At 46.6% G+C, this 20,542-nt stretch overlaps 13 pseudogenes; all 13 read right to left on the bottom strand.

Moving 5' to 3' along the window:
• Positions 1 to 1,066: 1,066 nt before the first annotated feature.
• On the bottom strand, positions 1,067 to 1,239 carry LOC142473946 (U1 spliceosomal RNA; annotated as a pseudogene).
• A 1,408-nt stretch (positions 1,240 to 2,647) lies between these two features.
• Positions 2,648 to 2,820, bottom strand: LOC142473945 (U1 spliceosomal RNA; annotated as a pseudogene).
• A 1,413-nt stretch (positions 2,821 to 4,233) lies between these two features.
• LOC142473944 (U1 spliceosomal RNA) lies at positions 4,234 to 4,406 on the bottom strand (annotated as a pseudogene).
• A 1,410-nt stretch (positions 4,407 to 5,816) lies between these two features.
• On the bottom strand, positions 5,817 to 5,989 carry LOC142473942 (U1 spliceosomal RNA; annotated as a pseudogene).
• Positions 5,990 to 7,394: 1,405 nt separating this feature from the next.
• Positions 7,395 to 7,567, bottom strand: LOC142473941 (U1 spliceosomal RNA; annotated as a pseudogene).
• A 1,407-nt stretch (positions 7,568 to 8,974) lies between these two features.
• On the bottom strand, positions 8,975 to 9,147 carry LOC142473939 (U1 spliceosomal RNA; annotated as a pseudogene).
• Positions 9,148 to 10,560: 1,413 nt separating this feature from the next.
• LOC142473938 (U1 spliceosomal RNA) lies at positions 10,561 to 10,733 on the bottom strand (annotated as a pseudogene).
• A 1,405-nt stretch (positions 10,734 to 12,138) lies between these two features.
• LOC142473937 (U1 spliceosomal RNA) lies at positions 12,139 to 12,311 on the bottom strand (annotated as a pseudogene).
• A 1,408-nt stretch (positions 12,312 to 13,719) lies between these two features.
• Positions 13,720 to 13,892, bottom strand: LOC142473936 (U1 spliceosomal RNA; annotated as a pseudogene).
• Positions 13,893 to 15,296: 1,404 nt separating this feature from the next.
• LOC142473935 (U1 spliceosomal RNA) lies at positions 15,297 to 15,469 on the bottom strand (annotated as a pseudogene).
• Positions 15,470 to 16,881: 1,412 nt separating this feature from the next.
• Positions 16,882 to 17,054, bottom strand: LOC142473934 (U1 spliceosomal RNA; annotated as a pseudogene).
• A 1,410-nt stretch (positions 17,055 to 18,464) lies between these two features.
• Positions 18,465 to 18,637, bottom strand: LOC142473933 (U1 spliceosomal RNA; annotated as a pseudogene).
• Positions 18,638 to 20,039: 1,402 nt separating this feature from the next.
• LOC142473932 (U1 spliceosomal RNA) lies at positions 20,040 to 20,212 on the bottom strand (annotated as a pseudogene).
• Between the last annotated feature and the right edge of the window lie 330 nt (positions 20,213 to 20,542).

Genomic DNA, 20,542 nt, shown 5'->3' with positions numbered 1-20,542 from the left:
CTCAGCTCTGTCATTTCAGCTGGCGGAGAGACAGGGGGACACCATATTTCTGGGGTGGCTTTCTTCATCTACCCTACCTGCCGGCACTCACTTTTTCTGACCTCCACTGACACCTGCTGCTGCTGCTGCTGCTGCTGCTGCTGCTGGAGAGGTGCCCTGTCCTGCTGGCACACTTGTCACTTTGCCCTTTACCAGCATAGCTGCTTACCTGGCATTTGCATAAATATAGAAGCAAGCTAACACTGTCTGCTGCTCCCTGGATAGAGATAGATAGATAGATAGATATTGTTTTTTGCACCACTCAGCAGATAGTTTGCAATCTGTTGGTTTTAAATGCCGCTCTTTGTTACTTTGGAGCCTAGAAACTCTAGAACGTACTGTATACTCCCTTTGTGATATCATCACATGGGGTGGTCTGGCTACAGAGACCCATACATACCATGTAGAACTAGGGTGGGGAGGGGGTGAAATAAAAACCCCATATCCTGCAAGGAACGGCCATTTAAAAAAAAAAAATGAATCCAGATTTGTTTGTAAATGTGCTGCTTTATACAATATTTCAAAAGGCATCAAACATACAATTGTGACTTTGAAATCACCTATACATTGTGTATTGCACTTATCTCAGTATAATAATAGAGAGATTCGTATCTCAAACCAAAAAAAGAAAAGAAAACAATCAGCCAGAGAGGTGGACATTGGAAAGAGAGGGATACATTTTTACTGCTGCTGCTGCTGCTGCTGCAGCGACTCATATTCTACAGTTCTTGGCCCTTTTTGTTTAGAATGTTTTTTTCATGAATTATATGTGTTTCCCTATTTCCCAATCCACCTGAATTTATTCCTAAATGTCTGCGCAGGTGCCTAATTGTCATTTCTCCCTGTTTGAGATGTTGCTACCTGGCTAGTTGGTGGGTTGCTCCTTTTATGCCACAGTTATTGACCAGGCCCAAAGCCCAAGCAGTGGCAATAGCAGCTTGTCTGAACAAACACCTGTGCTGTGGGTGGTGGTGGTTGTTGTTGTTGTTGTTGATTTTTGTTTCTGTTTTTTCTAACAGTCGAAAAACAGGGGAGAGCGCGCACGCAGTCCCCCACTACCAGAAATTGTGCAGTCGAGTTTCCCGCATGTGGGGAAATCGCAGAGGTCAGCTAGCTCCAAGTGCAATGAGCAAGCCTCGCTCTGGGAGAGCCACCTGCAGGATCGTGGCTGCATAATTTACTCCTCTGCCAGGTAAGTATGAGTTGGAATGGCGCTGGGGGGCAACTAGCCCTGTCCCAGGACAAGTGTCACCCTTGTGGAGAGAGCAGCTTGGTCATTGGTGCAGTGGCAGCAGCAGCAGCAGCATCCAGCAGCGGCAAGCACCACAGTAGCTGAGGCCTAGTATCTGAGCCAGAACCTGCAGCAAGGATCAGCTTAGGCCATTCCATGCAAACATTTGTGCAGCAGCGAATATTTGTCAAACAACATAGATCCAAGACAGCCCCTCCCCCGCCCATCCAACAAGCACCCAGAGAAGCCAAGCTTCGCCGCAAGGTACTTCTTCTTGGTTTTAAAAGGAAGAAGCAATCACTTTGAACACCGCTCAGCTCTGTCATTTCAGCTGGCGGAGAGACAGGGGGACACCATATTTCTGGGGTGGCTTTCTTCATCTACCCTACCTGCCGGCACTCACTTTTTCTGACCTCCACTGACACCTGCTGCTGCTGCTGCTGCTGCTGCTGCTGCTGGAGAGGTGCCCTGTCCTGCTGGCACACTTGTCACTTTGCCCTTTACCAGCATAGCTGCTTACCTGGCATTTGCATAAATATAGAAGCAAGCTAACACTGTCTGCTGCTCCCTGGATAGAGATAGATAGATAGATAGATAGATATTGTTTTTTGCACCACTCAGCAGATAGTTTGCAATCTGTTGGTTTTAAATGCCGCTCTTTGTTACTTTGGAGCCTAGAAACTCTAGAACGTACTGTATACTCCCTTTGTGATATCATCACATGGGGTGGTCTGGCTACAGAGACCCATACATACCATGTAGAACTAGGGTGGGGAGGGGGTGAAATAAAAACCCCATATCCTGCAAGGAACGGCCATTTAAAAAAAAAAAATGAATCCAGATTTGTTTGTAAATGTGCTGCTTTATACAATATTTCAAAAGGCATCAAACATACAATTGTGACTTTGAAATCACCTATACATTGTGTATTGCACTTATCTCAGTATAATAATAGAGAGATTCGTATCTCAAACCAAAAAAAGAAAAGAAAACAATCAGCCAGAGAGGTGGGCATTGGAAAGAGAGGGATACATTTTTACTGCTGCTGCTGCTGCAGCGACTCATATTCTACAGTTCTTGGCCCTTTTTGTTTAGAATGTTTTTTTCATGAATTATATGTGTTTCCCTATTTCCCAATCCACCTGAATTTATTCCTAAATGTCTGCGCAGGTGCCTAATTGTCATTTCTCCCTGTTTGAGATGTTGCTACCTGGCTAGTTGGGTTTGCTCCTTTTATGCCACAGTTATTGACCAGGCCCAAAGCCCAAGCAGTGGCAATAGCAGCTTGTCTGAACAAACACCTGTGCTGTGGGTGGTGGTGGTTGTTGTTGTTGTTGTTGTTGATTTTTGTTTCTGTTTTTTCTAACAGTCGAAAAACAGGGGAGAGCGCGCACGCAGTCCCCCACTACCAGAAATTGTGCAGTCGAGTTTCCCGCATGTGGGGAAATCGCAGAGGTCAGCTAGCTCCAAGTGCAATGAGCAAGCCTCGCTCTGGGAGAGCCACCTGCAGGATCGTGGCTGCATAATTTACTCCTCTGCCAGGTAAGTATGAGTTGGAATGGCGCTGGGGGGCAACTAGCCCTGTCCCAGGACAAGTGTCACCCTTGTGGAGAGAGCAGCTTGGTCATTGGTGCAGTGGCAGCAGCAGCAGCAGCATCCAGCAGCGGCAAGCACCACAGTAGCTGAGGCCTAGTATCTGAGCCAGAACCTGCAGCAAGGATCAGCTTAGGCCATTCCATGCAAACATTTGTGCAGCAGCGAATATTTGTCAAACAACATAGATCCAAGACAGCCCCTCCCCCGCCCATCCAACAAGCACCCAGAGAAGCCAAGCTTCGCCGCAAGGTACTTCTTCTTGGTTTTAAAAGGAAGAAGCAATCACTTTGAACACCGCTCAGCTCTGTCATTTCAGCTGGCGGAGAGACAGGGGGACACCATATTTCTGGGGTGGCTTTCTTCATCTACCCTACCTGCCGGCACTCACTTTTTCTGACCTCCACTGACACCTGCTGCTGCTGCTGCTGCTGCTGCTGCTGCTGCTGGAGAGGTGCCCTGTCCTGCTGGCACACTTGTCACTTTGCCCTTTACCAGCATAGCTGCTTACCTGGCATTTGCATAAATATAGAAGCAAGCTAACACTGTCTGCTGCTCCCTGGATAGAGATAGATAGATAGATAGATATTGTTTTTTGCACCACTCAGCAGATAGTTTGCAATCTGTTGGTTTTAAATGCCGCTCTTTGTTACTTTGGAGCCTAGAAACTCTAGAACGTACTGTATACTCCCTTTGTGATATCATCACATGGGGTGGTCTGGCTACAGAGACCCATACATACCATGTAGAACTAGGGTGGGGAGGGGGTGAAATAAAAACCCCATATCCTGCAAGGAACGGCCATTTAAAAAAAAAAAATGAATCCAGATTTGTTTGTAAATGTGCTGCTTTATACAATATTTCAAAAGGCATCAAACATACAATTGTGACTTTGAAATCACCTATACATTGTGTATTGCACTTATCTCAGTATAATAATAGAGAGATTCGTATCTCAAACCAAAAAAAGAAAAGAAAACAATCAGCCAGAGAGGTGGACATTGGAAAGAGAGGGATACATTTTTACTGCTGCTGCTGCTGCTGCTGCAGCGACTCATATTCTACAGTTCTTGGCCCTTTTTGTTTAGAATGTTTTTTTCATGAATTATATGTGTTTCCCTATTTCCCAATCCACCTGAATTTATTCCTAAATGTCTGCGCAGGTGCCTAATTGTCATTTCTCCCTGTTTGAGATGTTGCTACCTGGCTAGTTGGGTTTGCTCCTTTTATGCCACAGTTATTGACCAGGCCCAAAGCCCAAGCAGTGGCAATAGCAGCTTGTCTGAACAAACACCTGTGCTGTGGGTGGTGGTGGTTGTTGTTGTTGTTGTTGTTGATTTTTGTTTCTGTTTTTTCTAACAGTCGAAAAACAGGGGAGAGCGCGCACGCAGTCCCCCACTACCAGAAATTGTGCAGTCGAGTTTCCCGCATGTGGGGAAATCGCAGAGGTCAGCTAGCTCCAAGTGCAATGAGCAAGCCTCGCTCTGGGAGAGCCACCTGCAGGATCGTGGCTGCATAATTTACTCCTCTGCCAGGTAAGTATGAGTTGGAATGGCGCTGGGGGGCAACTAGCCCTGTCCCAGGACAAGTGTCACCCTTGTGGAGAGAGCAGCTTGGTCATTGGTGCAGTGGCAGCAGCAGCAGCAGCATCCAGCAGCGGCAAGCACCACAGTAGCTGAGGCCTAGTATCTGAGCCAGAACCTGCAGCAAGGATCAGCTTAGGCCATTCCATGCAAACATTTGTGCAGCAGCGAATATTTGTCAAACAACATAGATCCAAGACAGCCCCTCCCCCGCCCATCCAACAAGCACCCAGAGAAGCCAAGCTTCGCCGCAAGGTACTTCTTCTTGGTTTTAAAAGGAAGAAGCAATCACTTTGAACACCGCTCAGCTCTGTCATTTCAGCTGGCGGAGAGACAGGGGGACACCATATTTCTGGGGTGGCTTTCTTCATCTACCCTACCTGCCGGCACTCACTTTTTCTGACCTCCACTGACACCTGCTGCTGCTGCTGCTGCTGCTGCTGCTGCTGGAGAGGTGCCCTGTCCTGCTGGCACACTTGTCACTTTGCCCTTTACCAGCATAGCTGCTTACCTGGCATTTGCATAAATATAGAAGCAAGCTAACACTGTCTGCTGCTCCCTGGATAGAGATAGATAGATAGATAGATATTGTTTTTTGCACCACTCAGCAGATAGTTTGCAATCTGTTGGTTTTAAATGCCGCTCTTTGTTACTTTGGAGCCTAGAAACTCTAGAACGTACTGTATACTCCCTTTGTGATATCATCACATGGGGTGGTCTGGCTACAGAGACCCATACATACCATGTAGAACTAGGGTGGGGAGGGGGTGAAATAAAAACCCCATATCCTGCAAGGAACGGCCATTTAAAAAAAAAAAATGAATCCAGATTTGTTTGTAAATGTGCTGCTTTATACAATATTTCAAAAGGCATCAAACATACAATTGTGACTTTGAAATCACCTATACATTGTGTATTGCACTTATCTCAGTATAATAATAGAGAGATTCGTATCTCAAACCAAAAAAAGAAAAGAAAACAATCAGCCAGAGAGGTGGACATTGGAAAGAGAGGGATACATTTTTACTGCTGCTGCTGCTGCTGCTGCAGCGACTCATATTCTACAGTTCTTGGCCCTTTTTGTTTAGAATGTTTTTTTCATGAATTATATGTGTTTCCCTATTTCCCAATCCACCTGAATTTATTCCTAAATGTCTGCGCAGGTGCCTAATTGTCATTTCTCCCTGTTTGAGATGTTGCTACCTGGCTAGTTGGGTTTGCTCCTTTTATGCCACAGTTATTGACCAGGCCCAAAGCCCAAGCAGTGGCAATAGCAGCTTGTCTGAACAAACACCTGTGCTGTGGGTGGTGGTGGTTGTTGTTGTTGTTGTTGTTGATTTTTGTTTCTGTTTTTTCTAACAGTCGAAAAACAGGGGAGAGCGCGCACGCAGTCCCCCACTACCAGAAATTGTGCAGTCGAGTTTCCCGCATGTGGGGAAATCGCAGAGGTCAGCTAGCTCCAAGTGCAATGAGCAAGCCTCGCTCTGGGAGAGCCACCTGCAGGATCGTGGCTGCATAATTTACTCCTCTGCCAGGTAAGTATGAGTTGGAATGGCGCTGGGGGGCAACTAGCCCTGTCCCAGGACAAGTGTCACCCTTGTGGAGAGAGCAGCTTGGTCATTGGTGCAGTGGCAGCAGCAGCAGCAGCATCCAGCAGCGGCAAGCACCACAGTAGCTGAGGCCTAGTATCTGAGCCAGAACCTGCAGCAAGGATCAGCTTAGGCCATTCCATGCAAACATTTGTGCAGCAGCGAATATTTGTCAAACAACATAGATCCAAGACAGCCCCTCCCCCGCCCATCCAACAAGCACCCAGAGAAGCCAAGCTTCGCCGCAAGGTACTTCTTCTTGGTTTTAAAAGGAAGAAGCAATCACTTTGAACACCGCTCAGCTCTGTCATTTCAGCTGGCGGAGAGACAGGGGGACACCATATTTCTGGGGTGGCTTTCTTCATCTACCCTACCTGCCGGCACTCACTTTTTCTGACCTCCACTGACACCTGCTGCTGCTGCTGCTGCTGCTGCTGCTGGAGAGGTGCCCTGTCCTGCTGGCACACTTGTCACTTTGCCCTTTACCAGCATAGCTGCTTACCTGGCATTTGCATAAATATAGAAGCAAGCTAACACTGTCTGCTGCTCCCTGGATAGAGATAGATAGATAGATAGATAGATATTGTTTTTTGCACCACTCAGCAGATAGTTTGCAATCTGTTGGTTTTAAATGCCGCTCTTTGTTACTTTGGAGCCTAGAAACTCTAGAACGTACTGTATACTCCCTTTGTGATATCATCACATGGGGTGGTCTGGCTACAGAGACCCATACATACCATGTAGAACTAGGGTGGGGAGGGGGTGAAATAAAAACCCCATATCCTGCAAGGAACGGCCATTTAAAAAAAAAAAATGAATCCAGATTTGTTTGTAAATGTGCTGCTTTATACAATATTTCAAAAGGCATCAAACATACAATTGTGACTTTGAAATCACCTATACATTGTGTATTGCACTTATCTCAGTATAATAATAGAGAGATTCGTATCTCAAACCAAAAAAAGAAAAGAAAACAATCAGCCAGAGAGGTGGGCATTGGAAAGAGAGGGATACATTTTTACTGCTGCTGCTGCTGCAGCGACTCATATTCTACAGTTCTTGGCCCTTTTTGTTTAGAATGTTTTTTTCATGAATTATATGTGTTTCCCTATTTCCCAATCCACCTGAATTTATTCCTAAATGTCTGCGCAGGTGCCTAATTGTCATTTCTCCCTGTTTGAGATGTTGCTACCTGGCTAGTTGGGTTTGCTCCTTTTATGCCACAGTTATTGACCAGGCCCAAAGCCCAAGCAGTGGCAATAGCAGCTTGTCTGAACAAACACCTGTGCTGTGGGTGGTGGTGGTTGTTGTTGTTGTTGTTGTTGATTTTTGTTTCTGTTTTTTCTAACAGTCGAAAAACAGGGGAGAGCGCGCACGCAGTCCCCCACTACCAGAAATTGTGCAGTCGAGTTTCCCGCATGTGGGGAAATCGCAGAGGTCAGCTAGCTCCAAGTGCAATGAGCAAGCCTCGCTCTGGGAGAGCCACCTGCAGGATCGTGGCTGCATAATTTACTCCTCTGCCAGGTAAGTATGAGTTGGAATGGCGCTGGGGGGCAACTAGCCCTGTCCCAGGACAAGTGTCACCCTTGTGGAGAGAGCAGCTTGGTCATTGGTGCAGTGGCAGCAGCAGCAGCAGCATCCAGCAGCGGCAAGCACCACAGTAGCTGAGGCCTAGTATCTGAGCCAGAACCTGCAGCAAGGATCAGCTTAGGCCATTCCATGCAAACATTTGTGCAGCAGCGAATATTTGTCAAACAACATAGATCCAAGACAGCCCCTCCCCCGCCCATCCAACAAGCACCCAGAGAAGCCAAGCTTCGCCGCAAGGTACTTCTTCTTGGTTTTAAAAGGAAGAAGCAATCACTTTGAACACCGCTCAGCTCTGTCATTTCAGCTGGCGGAGAGACAGGGGGACACCATATTTCTGGGGTGGCTTTCTTCATCTACCCTACCTGCCGGCACTCACTTTTTCTGACCTCCACTGACACCTGCTGCTGCTGCTGCTGCTGCTGCTGCTGGAGAGGTGCCCTGTCCTGCTGGCACACTTGTCACTTTGCCCTTTACCAGCATAGCTGCTTACCTGGCATTTGCATAAATATAGAAGCAAGCTAACACTGTCTGCTGCTCCCTGGATAGAGATAGATAGATAGATAGATATTGTTTTTTGCACCACTCAGCAGATAGTTTGCAATCTGTTGGTTTTAAATGCCGCTCTTTGTTACTTTGGAGCCTAGAAACTCTAGAACGTACTGTATACTCCCTTTGTGATATCATCACATGGGGTGGTCTGGCTACAGAGACCCATACATACCATGTAGAACTAGGGTGGGGAGGGGGTGAAATAAAAACCCCATATCCTGCAAGGAACGGCCATTTAAAAAAAAAAAATGAATCCAGATTTGTTTGTAAATGTGCTGCTTTATACAATATTTCAAAAGGCATCAAACATACAATTGTGACTTTGAAATCACCTATACATTGTGTATTGCACTTATCTCAGTATAATAATAGAGAGATTCGTATCTCAAACCAAAAAAAGAAAAGAAAACAATCAGCCAGAGAGGTGGACATTGGAAAGAGAGGGATACATTTTTACTGCTGCTGCTGCTGCTGCTGCAGCGACTCATATTCTACAGTTCTTGGCCCTTTTTGTTTAGAATGTTTTTTTCATGAATTATATGTGTTTCCCTATTTCCCAATCCACCTGAATTTATTCCTAAATGTCTGCGCAGGTGCCTAATTGTCATTTCTCCCTGTTTGAGATGTTGCTACCTGGCTAGTTGGGTTTGCTCCTTTTATGCCACAGTTATTGACCAGGCCCAAAGCCCAAGCAGTGGCAATAGCAGCTTGTCTGAACAAACACCTGTGCTGTGGGTGGTGGTGGTTGTTGTTGTTGTTGTTGTTGATTTTTGTTTCTGTTTTTTCTAACAGTCGAAAAACAGGGGAGAGCGCGCACGCAGTCCCCCACTACCAGAAATTGTGCAGTCGAGTTTCCCGCATGTGGGGAAATCGCAGAGGTCAGCTAGCTCCAAGTGCAATGAGCAAGCCTCGCTCTGGGAGAGCCACCTGCAGGATCGTGGCTGCATAATTTACTCCTCTGCCAGGTAAGTATGAGTTGGAATGGCGCTGGGGGGCAACTAGCCCTGTCCCAGGACAAGTGTCACCCTTGTGGAGAGAGCAGCTTGGTCATTGGTGCAGTGGCAGCAGCAGCAGCAGCATCCAGCAGCGGCAAGCACCACAGTAGCTGAGGCCTAGTATCTGAGCCAGAACCTGCAGCAAGGATCAGCTTAGGCCATTCCATGCAAACATTTGTGCAGCAGCGAATATTTGTCAAACAACATAGATCCAAGACAGCCCCTCCCCCGCCCATCCAACAAGCACCCAGAGAAGCCAAGCTTCGCCGCAAGGTACTTCTTCTTGGTTTTAAAAGGAAGAAGCAATCACTTTGAACACCGCTCAGCTCTGTCATTTCAGCTGGCGGAGAGACAGGGGGACACCATATTTCTGGGGTGGCTTTCTTCATCTACCCTACCTGCCGGCACTCACTTTTTCTGACCTCCACTGACACCTGCTGCTGCTGCTGCTGCTGCTGCTGCTGCTGCTGGAGAGGTGCCCTGTCCTGCTGGCACACTTGTCACTTTGCCCTTTACCAGCATAGCTGCTTACCTGGCATTTGCATAAATATAGAAGCAAGCTAACACTGTCTGCTGCTCCCTGGATAGAGATAGATAGATAGATAGATATTGTTTTTTGCACCACTCAGCAGATAGTTTGCAATCTGTTGGTTTTAAATGCCGCTCTTTGTTACTTTGGAGCCTAGAAACTCTAGAACGTACTGTATACTCCCTTTGTGATATCATCACATGGGGTGGTCTGGCTACAGAGACCCATACATACCATGTAGAACTAGGGTGGGGAGGGGGTGAAATAAAAACCCCATATCCTGCAAGGAACGGCCATTTAAAAAAAAAAAATGAATCCAGATTTGTTTGTAAATGTGCTGCTTTATACAATATTTCAAAAGGCATCAAACATACAATTGTGACTTTGAAATCACCTATACATTGTGTATTGCACTTATCTCAGTATAATAATAGAGAGATTCGTATCTCAAACCAAAAAAAGAAAAGAAAACAATCAGCCAGAGAGGTGGACATTGGAAAGAGAGGGATACATTTTTACTGCTGCTGCTGCTGCTGCTGCAGCGACTCATATTCTACAGTTCTTGGCCCTTTTTGTTTAGAATGTTTTTTTCATGAATTATATGTGTTTCCCTATTTCCCAATCCACCTGAATTTATTCCTAAATGTCTGCGCAGGTGCCTAATTGTCATTTCTCCCTGTTTGAGATGTTGCTACCTGGCTAGTTGGGTTTGCTCCTTTTATGCCACAGTTATTGACCAGGCCCAAAGCCCAAGCAGTGGCAATAGCAGCTTGTCTGAACAAACACCTGTGCTGTGGGTGGTGGTGGTTGTTGTTGTTGTTGTTGTTGATTTTTGTTTCTGTTTTTTCTAACAGTCGAAAAACAGGGGAGAGCGCGCACGCAGTCCCCCACTACCAGAAATTGTGCAGTCGAGTTTCCCGCATGTGGGGAAATCGCAGAGGTCAGCTAGCTCCAAGTGCAATGAGCAAGCCTCGCTCTGGGAGAGCCACCTGCAGGATCGTGGCTGCATAATTTACTCCTCTGCCAGGTAAGTATGAGTTGGAATGGCGCTGGGGGGCAACTAGCCCTGTCCCAGGACAAGTGTCACCCTTGTGGAGAGAGCAGCTTGGTCATTGGTGCAGTGGCAGCAGCAGCAGCAGCATCCAGCAGCGGCAAGCACCACAGTAGCTGAGGCCTAGTATCTGAGCCAGAACCTGCAGCAAGGATCAGCTTAGGCCATTCCATGCAAACATTTGTGCAGCAGCGAATATTTGTCAAACAACATAGATCCAAGACAGCCCCTCCCCCGCCCATCCAACAAGCACCCAGAGAAGCCAAGCTTCGCCGCAAGGTACTTCTTCTTGGTTTTAAAAGGAAGAAGCAATCACTTTGAACACCGCTCAGCTCTGTCATTTCAGCTGGCGGAGAGACAGGGGGACACCATATTTCTGGGGTGGCTTTCTTCATCTACCCTACCTGCCGGCACTCACTTTTTCTGACCTCCACTGACACCTGCTGCTGCTGCTGCTGCTGCTGCTGCTGGAGAGGTGCCCTGTCCTGCTGGCACACTTGTCACTTTGCCCTTTACCAGCATAGCTGCTTACCTGGCATTTGCATAAATATAGAAGCAAGCTAACACTGTCTGCTGCTCCCTGGATAGAGATAGATAGATAGATAGATAGATATTGTTTTTTGCACCACTCAGCAGATAGTTTGCAATCTGTTGGTTTTAAATGCCGCTCTTTGTTACTTTGGAGCCTAGAAACTCTAGAACGTACTGTATACTCCCTTTGTGATATCATCACATGGGGTGGTCTGGCTACAGAGACCCATACATACCATGTAGAACTAGGGTGGGGAGGGGGTGAAATAAAAACCCCATATCCTGCAAGGAACGGCCATTTAAAAAAAAAAAATGAATCCAGATTTGTTTGTAAATGTGCTGCTTTATACAATATTTCAAAAGGCATCAAACATACAATTGTGACTTTGAAATCACCTATACATTGTGTATTGCACTTATCTCAGTATAATAATAGAGAGATTCGTATCTCAAACCAAAAAAAGAAAAGAAAACAATCAGCCAGAGAGGTGGGCATTGGAAAGAGAGGGATACATTTTTACTGCTGCTGCTGCTGCAGCGACTCATATTCTACAGTTCTTGGCCCTTTTTGTTTAGAATGTTTTTTTCATGAATTATATGTGTTTCCCTATTTCCCAATCCACCTGAATTTATTCCTAAATGTCTGCGCAGGTGCCTAATTGTCATTTCTCCCTGTTTGAGATGTTGCTACCTGGCTAGTTGGGTTTGCTCCTTTTATGCCACAGTTATTGACCAGGCCCAAAGCCCAAGCAGTGGCAATAGCAGCTTGTCTGAACAAACACCTGTGCTGTGGGTGGTGGTGGTTGTTGTTGTTGTTGTTGTTGATTTTTGTTTCTGTTTTTTCTAACAGTCGAAAAACAGGGGAGAGCGCGCACGCAGTCCCCCACTACCAGAAATTGTGCAGTCGAGTTTCCCGCATGTGGGGAAATCGCAGAGGTCAGCTAGCTCCAAGTGCAATGAGCAAGCCTCGCTCTGGGAGAGCCACCTGCAGGATCGTGGCTGCATAATTTACTCCTCTGCCAGGTAAGTATGAGTTGGAATGGCGCTGGGGGGCAACTAGCCCTGTCCCAGGACAAGTGTCACCCTTGTGGAGAGAGCAGCTTGGTCATTGGTGCAGTGGCAGCAGCAGCAGCAGCATCCAGCAGCGGCAAGCACCACAGTAGCTGAGGCCTAGTATCTGAGCCAGAACCTGCAGCAAGGATCAGCTTAGGCCATTCCATGCAAACATTTGTGCAGCAGCGAATATTTGTCAAACAACATAGATCCAAGACAGCCCCTCCCCCGCCCATCCAACAAGCACCCAGAGAAGCCAAGCTTCGCCGCAAGGTACTTCTTCTTGGTTTTAAAAGGAAGAAGCAATCACTTTGAACACCGCTCAGCTCTGTCATTTCAGCTGGCGGAGAGACAGGGGGACACCATATTTCTGGGGTGGCTTTCTTCATCTACCCTACCTGCCGGCACTCACTTTTTCTGACCTCCACTGACACCTGCTGCTGCTGCTGCTGCTGCTGCTGCTGCTGGAGAGGTGCCCTGTCCTGCTGGCACACTTGTCACTTTGCCCTTTACCAGCATAGCTGCTTACCTGGCATTTGCATAAATATAGAAGCAAGCTAACACTGTCTGCTGCTCCCTGGATAGAGATAGATAGATAGATAGATAGATATTGTTTTTTGCACCACTCAGCAGATAGTTTGCAATCTGTTGGTTTTAAATGCCGCTCTTTGTTACTTTGGAGCCTAGAAACTCTAGAACGTACTGTATACTCCCTTTGTGATATCATCACATGGGGTGGTCTGGCTACAGAGACCCATACATACCATGTAGAACTAGGGTGGGGAGGGGGTGAAATAAAAACCCCATATCCTGCAAGGAACGGCCATTTAAAAAAAAAAAATGAATCCAGATTTGTTTGTAAATGTGCTGCTTTATACAATATTTCAAAAGGCATCAAACATACAATTGTGACTTTGAAATCACCTATACATTGTGTATTGCACTTATCTCAGTATAATAATAGAGAGATTCGTATCTCAAACCAAAAAAAGAAAAGAAAACAATCAGCCAGAGAGGTGGGCATTGGAAAGAGAGGGATACATTTTTACTGCTGCTGCTGCTGCAGCGACTCATATTCTACAGTTCTTGGCCCTTTTTGTTTAGAATGTTTTTTTCATGAATTATATGTGTTTCCCTATTTCCCAATCCACCTGAATTTATTCCTAAATGTCTGCGCAGGTGCCTAATTGTCATTTCTCCCTGTTTGAGATGTTGCTACCTGGCTAGTTGGGTTTGCTCCTTTTATGCCACAGTTATTGACCAGGCCCAAAGCCCAAGCAGTGGCAATAGCAGCTTGTCTGAACAAACACCTGTGCTGTGGGTGGTGGTGGTTGTTGTTGTTGTTGTTGTTGATTTTTGTTTCTGTTTTTTCTAACAGTCGAAAAACAGGGGAGAGCGCGCACGCAGTCCCCCACTACCAGAAATTGTGCAGTCGAGTTTCCCGCATGTGGGGAAATCGCAGAGGTCAGCTAGCTCCAAGTGCAATGAGCAAGCCTCGCTCTGGGAGAGCCACCTGCAGGATCGTGGCTGCATAATTTACTCCTCTGCCAGGTAAGTATGAGTTGGAATGGCGCTGGGGGGCAACTAGCCCTGTCCCAGGACAAGTGTCACCCTTGTGGAGAGAGCAGCTTGGTCATTGGTGCAGTGGCAGCAGCAGCAGCAGCATCCAGCAGCGGCAAGCACCACAGTAGCTGAGGCCTAGTATCTGAGCCAGAACCTGCAGCAAGGATCAGCTTAGGCCATTCCATGCAAACATTTGTGCAGCAGCGAATATTTGTCAAACAACATAGATCCAAGACAGCCCCTCCCCCGCCCATCCAACAAGCACCCAGAGAAGCCAAGCTTCGCCGCAAGGTACTTCTTCTTGGTTTTAAAAGGAAGAAGCAATCACTTTGAACACCGCTCAGCTCTGTCATTTCAGCTGGCGGAGAGACAGGGGGACACCATATTTCTGGGGTGGCTTTCTTCATCTACCCTACCTGCCGGCACTCACTTTTTCTGACCTCCACTGACACCTGCTGCTGCTGCTGCTGCTGCTGCTGCTGCTGGAGAGGTGCCCTGTCCTGCTGGCACACTTGTCACTTTGCCCTTTACCAGCATAGCTGCTTACCTGGCATTTGCATAAATATAGAAGCAAGCTAACACTGTCTGCTGCTCCCTGGATAGAGATAGATAGATAGATAGATATTGTTTTTTGCACCACTCAGCAGATAGTTTGCAATCTGTTGGTTTTAAATGCCGCTCTTTGTTACTTTGGAGCCTAGAAACTCTAGAACGTACTGTATACTCCCTTTGTGATATCATCACATGGGGTGGTCTGGCTACAGAGACCCATACATACCATGTAGAACTAGGGTGGGGAGGGGGTGAAATAAAAACCCCATATCCTGCAAGGAACGGCCATTTAAAAAAAAAAAATGAATCCAGATTTGTTTGTAAATGTGCTGCTTTATACAATATTTCAAAAGGCATCAAACATACAATTGTGACTTTGAAATCACCTATACATTGTGTATTGCACTTATCTCAGTATAATAATAGAGAGATTCGTATCTCAAACCAAAAAAAGAAAAGAAAACAATCAGCCAGAGAGGTGGGCATTGGAAAGAGAGGGATACATTTTTACTGCTGCTGCTGCTGCAGCGACTCATATTCTACAGTTCTTGGCCCTTTTTGTTTAGAATGTTTTTTTCATGAATTATATGTGTTTCCCTATTTCCCAATCCACCTGAATTTATTCCTAAATGTCTGCGCAGGTGCCTAATTGTCATTTCTCCCTGTTTGAGATGTTGCTACCTGGCTAGTTGGGTTTGCTCCTTTTATGCCACAGTTATTGACCAGGCCCAAAGCCCAAGCAGTGGCAATAGCAGCTTGTCTGAACAAACACCTGTGCTGTGGGTGGTGGTGGTTGTTGTTGTTGTTGTTGTTGATTTTTGTTTCTGTTTTTTCTAACAGTCGAAAAACAGGGGAGAGCGCGCACGCAGTCCCCCACTACCAGAAATTGTGCAGTCGAGTTTCCCGCATGTGGGGAAATCGCAGAGGTCAGCTAGCTCCAAGTGCAATGAGCAAGCCTCGCTCTGGGAGAGCCACCTGCAGGATCGTGGCTGCATAATTTACTCCTCTGCCAGGTAAGTATGAGTTGGAATGGCGCTGGGGGGCAACTAGCCCTGTCCCAGGACAAGTGTCACCCTTGTGGAGAGAGCAGCTTGGTCATTGGTGCAGTGGCAGCAGCAGCAGCAGCATCCAGCAGCGGCAAGCACCACAGTAGCTGAGGCCTAGTATCTGAGCCAGAACCTGCAGCAAGGATCAGCTTAGGCCATTCCATGCAAACATTTGTGCAGCAGCGAATATTTGTCAAACAACATAGATCCAAGACAGCCCCTCCCCCGCCCATCCAACAAGCACCCAGAGAAGCCAAGCTTCGCCGCAAGGTACTTCTTCTTGGTTTTAAAAGGAAGAAGCAATCACTTTGAACACCGCTCAGCTCTGTCATTTCAGCTGGCGGAGAGACAGGGGGACACCATATTTCTGGGGTGGCTTTCTTCATCTACCCTACCTGCCGGCACTCACTTTTTCTGACCTCCACTGACACCTGCTGCTGCTGCTGCTGCTGCTGCTGCTGCTGGAGAGGTGCCCTGTCCTGCTGGCACACTTGTCACTTTGCCCTTTACCAGCATAGCTGCTTACCTGGCATTTGCATAAATATAGAAGCAAGCTAACACTGTCTGCTGCTCCCTGGATAGAGATAGATAGATAGATAGATAGATAGATATTGTTTTTTGCACCACTCAGCAGATAGTTTGCAATCTGTTGGTTTTAAATGCCGCTCTTTGTTACTTTGGAGCCTAGAAACTCTAGAACGTACTGTATACTCCCTTTGTGATATCATCACATGGGGTGGTCTGGCTACAGAGACCCATACATACCATGTAGAACTAGGGTGGGGAGGGGGTGAAATAAAAACCCCATATCCTGCAAGGAACGGCCATTTAAAAAAAAAAAATGAATCCAGATTTGTTTGTAAATGTGCTGCTTTATACAATATTTCAAAAGGCATCAAACATACAATTGTGACTTTGAAATCACCTATACATTGTGTATTGCACTTATCTCAGTATAATAATAGAGAGATTCGTATCTCAAACCAAAAAAAGAAAAGAAAACAATCAGCCAGAGAGGTGGGCATTGGAAAGAGAGGGATACATTTTTACTGCTGCTGCTGCTGCAGCGACTCATATTCTACAGTTCTTGGCCCTTTTTGTTTAGAATGTTTTTTTCATGAATTATATGTGTTTCCCTATTTCCCAATCCACCTGAATTTATTCCTAAATGTCTGCGCAGGTGCCTAATTGTCATTTCTCCCTGTTTGAGATGTTGCTACCTGGCTAGTTGGGTTTGCTCCTTTTATGCCACAGTTATTGACCAGGCCCAAAGCCCAAGCAGTGGCAATAGCAGCTTGTCTGAACAAACACCTGTGCTGTGGGTGGTGGTGGTTGTTGTTGTTGTTGTTGTTGATTTTTGTTTCTGTTTTTTCTAACAGTCGAAAAACAGGGGAGAGCGCGCACGCAGTCCCCCACTACCAGAAATTGTGCAGTCGAGTTTCCCGCATGTGGGGAAATCGCAGAGGTCAGCTAGCTCCAAGTGCAATGAGCAAGCCTCGCTCTGGGAGAGCCACCTGCAGGATCGTGGCTGCATAATTTACTCCTCTGCCAGGTAAGTATGAGTTGGAATGGCGCTGGGGGGCAACTAGCCCTGTCCCAGGACAAGTGTCACCCTTGTGGAGAGAGCAGCTTGGTCATTGGTGCAGTGGCAGCAGCAGCAGCAGCATCCAGCAGCGGCAAGCACCACAGTAGCTGAGGCCTAGTATCTGAGCCAGAACCTGCAGCAAGGATCAGCTTAGGCCATTCCATGCAAACATTTGTGCAGCAGCGAATATTTGTCAAACAACATAGATCCAAGACAGCCCCTCCCCCGCCCATCCAACAAGCACCCAGAGAAGCCAAGCTTCGCCGCAAGGTACTTCTTCTTGGTTTTAAAAGGAAGAAGCAATCACTTTGAACACCGCTCAGCTCTGTCATTTCAGCTGGCGGAGAGACAGGGGGACACCATATTTCTGGGGTGGCTTTCTTCATCTACCCTACCTGCCGGCACTCACTTTTTCTGACCTCCACTGACACCTGCTGCTGCTGCTGCTGCTGCTGCTGCTGCTGGAGAGGTGCCCTGTCCTGCTGGCACACTTGTCACTTTGCCCTTTACCAGCATAGCTGCTTACCTGGCATTTGCATAAATATAGAAGCAAGCTAACACTGTCTGCTGCTCCCTGGATAGAGATAGATAGATAGATAGATATTGTTTTTTGCACCACTCAGCAGATAGTTTGCAATCTGTTGGTTTTAAATGCCGCTCTTTGTTACTTTGGAGCCTAGAAACTCTAGAACGTACTGTATACTCCCTTTGTGATATCATCACATGGGGTGGTCTGGCTACAGAGACCCATACATACCATGTAGAACTAGGGTGGGGAGGGGGTGAAATAAAAACCCCATATCCTGCAAGGAACGGCCATTTAAAAAAAAAAAATGAATCCAGATTTGTTTGTAAATGTGCTGCTTTATACAATATTTCAAAAGGCATCAAACATACAATTGTGACTTTGAAATCACCTATACATTGTGTATTGCACTTATCTCAGTATAATAATAGAGAGATTCGTATCTCAAACCAAAAAAAGAAAAGAAAACAATCAGCCAGAGAGGTGGACATTGGAAAGAGAGGGATACATTTTTACTGCTGCTGCTGCTGCTGCTGCAGCGACTCATATTCTACAGTTCTTGGCCCTTTTTGTTTAGAATGTTTTTTTCATGAATTATATGTGTTTCCCTATTTCCCAATCCACCTGAATTTATTCCTAAATGTCTGCGCAGGTGCCTAATTGTCATTTCTCCCTGTTTGAGATGTTGCTACCTGGCTAGTTGGGTTTGCTCCTTTTATGCCACAGTTATTGACCAGGCCCAAAGCCCAAGCAGTGGCAATAGCAGCTTGTCTGAACAAACACCTGTGCTGTGGGTGGTGGTGGTTGTTGTTGTTGTTGTTGTTGATTTTTGTTTCTGTTTTTTCTAACAGTCGAAAAACAGGGGAGAGCGCGCACGCAGTCCCCCACTACCAGAAATTGTGCAGTCGAGTTTCCCGCATGTGGGGAAATCGCAGAGGTCAGCTAGCTCCAAGTGCAATGAGCAAGCCTCGCTCTGGGAGAGCCACCTGCAGGATCGTGGCTGCATAATTTACTCCTCTGCCAGGTAAGTATGAGTTGGAATGGCGCTGGGGGGCAACTAGCCCTGTCCCAGGACAAGTGTCACCCTTGTGGAGAGAGCAGCTTGGTCATTGGTGCAGTGGCAGCAGCAGCAGCAGCATCCAGCAGCGGCAAGCACCACAGTAGCTGAGGCCTAGTATCTGAGCCAGAACCTGCAGCAAGGATCAGCTTAGGCCATTCCATGCAAACATTTGTGCAGCAGCGAATATTTGTCAAACAACATAGATCCAAGACAGCCCCTCCCCCGCCCATCCAACAAGCACCCAGAGAAGCCAAGCTTCGCCGCAAGGTACTTCTTCTTGGTTTTAAAAGGAAGAAGCAATCACTTTGAACACCGCTCAGCTCTGTCATTTCAGCTGGCGGAGAGACAGGGGGACACCATATTTCTGGGGTGGCTTTCTTCATCTACCCTACCTGCCGGCACTCACTTTTTCTGACCTCCACTGACACCTGCTGCTGCTGCTGCTGCTGCTGCTGGAGAGGTGCCCTGTCCTGCTGGCACACTTGTCACTTTGCCCTTTACCAGCATAGCTGCTTACCTGGCATTTGCATAAATATAGAAGCAAGCTAACACTGTCTGCTGCTCCCTGGATAGAGATAGATAGATAGATAGATAGATATTGTTTTTTGCACCACTCAGCAGATAGTTTGCAATCTGTTGGTTTTAAATGCCGCTCTTTGTTACTTTGGAGCCTAGAAACTCTAGAACGTACTGTATACTCCCTTTGTGATATCATCACATGGGGTGGTCTGGCTACAGAGACCCATACATACCATGTAGAACTAGGGTGGGGAGGGGGTGAAATAAAAACCCCATATCCTGCAAGGAACGGCCATTTAAAAAAAAAAAATGAATCCAGATTTGTTTGTAAATGTGCTGCTTTATACAATATTTCAAAAGGCATCAAACATACAATTGTGACTTTGAAATCACCTATACATTGTGTATTGCACTTATCTCAGTATAATAATAGAGAGATTCGTATCTCAAACCAAAAAAAGAAAAGAAAACAATCAGCCAGAGAGGTGGGCATTGGAAAGAGAGGGATACATTTTTACTGCTGCTGCTGCTGCAGCGACTCATATTCTACAGTTCTTGGCCCTTTTTGTTTAGAATGTTTTTTTCATGAATTATATGTGTTTCCCTATTTCCCAATCCACCTGAATTTATTCCTAAATGTCTGCGCAGGTGCCTAATTGTCATTTCTCCCTGTTTGAGATGTTGCTACCTGGCTAGTTGGGTTTGCTCCTTTTATGCCACAGTTATTGACCAGGCCCAAAGCCCAAGCAGTGGCAATAGCAGCTTGTCTGAACAAACACCTGTGCTGTGGGTGGTGGTGGTTGTTGTTGTTGTTGTTGTTGATTTTTGTTTCTGTTTTTTCTAACAGTCGAAAAACAGGGGAGAGCGCGCACGCAGTCCCCCACTACCAGAAATTGTGCAGTCGAGTTTCCCGCATGTGGGGAAATCGCAGAGGTCAGCTAGCTCCAAGTGCAATGAGCAAGCCTCGCTCTGGGAGAGCCACCTGCAGGATCGTGGCTGCATAATTTACTCCTCTGCCAGGTAAGTATGAGTTGGAATGGCGCTGGGGGGCAACTAGCCCTGTCCCAGGACAAGTGTCACCCTTGTGGAGAGAGCAGCTTGGTCATTGGTGCAGTGGCAGCAGCAGCAGCAGCATCCAGCAGCGGCAAGCACCACAGTAGCTGAGGCCTAGTATCTGAGCCAGAACCTGCAGCAAGGATCAGCTTAGGCCATTCCATGCAAACATTTGTGCAGCAGCGAATATTTGTCAAACAACATAGATCCAAGACAGCCCCTCCCCCGCCCATCCAACAAGCACCCAGAGAAGCCAAGCTTCGCCGCAAGGTACTTCTTCTTGGTTTTAAAAGGAAGAAGCAATC

The sequence above is a fragment of the Ascaphus truei genome (assembly GCF_040206685.1).
Source record: "Ascaphus truei isolate aAscTru1 chromosome 13 unlocalized genomic scaffold, aAscTru1.hap1 SUPER_13_unloc_3, whole genome shotgun sequence".
Taxonomy (NCBI): domain Eukaryota; kingdom Metazoa; phylum Chordata; class Amphibia; order Anura; family Ascaphidae; genus Ascaphus; species Ascaphus truei.
This window is presented reverse-complemented; position numbering and strand designations above follow the sequence as displayed.